The sequence below is a fragment of the Spea bombifrons genome, chromosome 13 (genome assembly GCF_027358695.1).
Source record: "Spea bombifrons isolate aSpeBom1 chromosome 13, aSpeBom1.2.pri, whole genome shotgun sequence".
In the NCBI taxonomy this organism is placed as follows: Eukaryota; Metazoa; Chordata; class Amphibia; order Anura; family Pelobatidae; genus Spea; species Spea bombifrons.
In genome coordinates this window covers 5,561,266-5,563,173 of record NC_071099.1, presented here as the reverse complement: position 1 = coordinate 5,563,173, position 1,908 = coordinate 5,561,266, and the positions used below count along the sequence as shown (strand labels likewise).

Sequence of the window (1,908 nt, the reverse complement as noted above, 5' to 3'; positions counted from 1 at the left end):
GCAGGAGCGGAGACAGAGCTCTGCAGCCACACACCCGCTCTCTACCACAGCCAAGTTCTTTCTGCAGGTAACCCGGCCTTTCCCCAGCCAATCAAATTTTCGCTGCTCTGCCCACCGGGCTCAAGTTATCAGGTAAACATTTGCTCTATTTTGGGTCATTGTTTCGTTTTTTTGAGCGCAGCCCGCGCGTTTCCTGCACGGTCTGATTCTAGCTGTTAAAACGGGGGGGGGGAATAAATAGAAAAATGCTCAAAAGTCGGCAGATACGGAGTAAAATTACATGTTCGTGTAGAGGTGGGTGGAACAGAGAAAACTGTACTGGCTTTCCTGCTCTCTTATTGGTCGCGCTGCCTGTCAAAGTGGGTGATTGACATATTTTAAAGCTCCTGTCATTCAAACTAAGGAATGCCCCTAAATGGGTGGTGTCATTGTGCTGGACTGCCCACAAAGGGGCGGTGATATGATGTATTATGCTGATCTGACCAATGGTATTTGTCAAATGGTATGATGTCATGCGTGGGTCCACCCACTAATTACCATGTCTTCGCCCTTTTTACGCAGGTGTCTGATTTGGGCGGTACATAGTGATTATGCAAATCTTGATTGTCAGCTTGCATAAATATGAATAATTATTTTTTATTAGGCAGGTTTTTCGGTTGGTGTACTCATTCCCTGGGGGAAGGAGTTACCGGAGAGAAGTTTTATTACTTGATTCTTACCTTGATTTAGTCGGCCGTCATCTGCCTCTGGTCGGATTCGAACTCTGGCCCTTGACGTTGCTGGTCCTGCGCTGTACACGGTGCGCCACTTTTGAGTTTGAGTTTGCGGCATAAAAAAAATAAAATTTGTCTTTTAATCTGATTTTAATCCAATCCCGAGACTGATGGCACGCGATGATTCCTGCCATTCACACAACTTCATGGCCTTTAATAGCAACCGTTTCAGATATAAAAAGTAATCTGTTTAATGGTTCTGTGTAGGATTAGATCAAATGAATTGGCAAATTAATATGTTGCTTTCTAGTTAGAAATTGAATTGGGTATTTTGTATGTTTTATACTCATATTTAACACTTTATTTACAGTCAAGCTGCCCTTCATGCTACGACGGAATGCTGGACCTCATCTCGCTGCTGTTGCTTCTGAATGATCCAAGAAGATTCCACAGGGACAGGTATGCTAAACGGATTAAGGCGCCATTCCATTTCTGGCTGCAGTTATTATGGTAACCCTCCAGCCTTGGAATGTCTAAGCGGTCTCTCACCACGTTAATAAAGTGGACAGGGGGGATATAATGATGGGTGGCTGTTTTTATTGCATTAAGAAGAGCGATCGGTTCATTTATTCATTATTAGATTCTCCAGTTTGTTGAACAGCCTAAAGGCCTGAGGTCAGGATTGAACCCACAAACCCCTCATTAGCGGTGCCGTTCCCTATGGACTGCGCCACGAGGTTAGTTTGTTGCGGCCGGCAGCCGCAGGGGTGGACTTGTCGTCTCCATTATTTGTGTTTTTTGTAACCCAACAGACTCTTATTTGAACGACTCGCTAATGAAGAATTATGTATCATATACTTCTGGCTCTGACCCCCAGGTGGCTCACCGGCTGAGAGCGGACAACCGTCCCTGAGGTCTTCTGCTAAGATGCCCACCGGAGCGAAAGGAACCAAGTAAATCTCCCCAATGTGGATGCAATTCGTGTGCCCAAGTGATGAACGTCTCACGAAATGCCCCATTTCTAGTGGGAATCCTTCTGTAACCTTATGTGTTTTTCTGAGAGTTTAGATGTGTGAAATATCTCAAAGCTGATGTGTTTATAATTCTATGTAAATAAAAAAAAAATTACTTTATCACCAAAATGAAACTCCTTATGCGTTTATTTTGAGTTTCTTGTGTAAACCGCAGCTTTTCA

General features: G+C 43.9%; 1 long non-coding RNA gene across 1 annotated transcript; it reads left to right on the top strand.

Moving 5' to 3' along the window:
• Window positions 1–257: 257 nt before the first annotated feature.
• Window positions 258–1,688, top strand: LOC128471760 (uncharacterized). Its single transcript, XR_008346124.1, has 3 exons — window positions 258–799; window positions 1,084–1,172; window positions 1,591–1,688. It is a non-coding gene; the product is annotated as an uncharacterized LOC128471760 (long non-coding RNA).
• The last annotated feature ends 220 nt before the right edge of the window (window positions 1,689–1,908 follow it).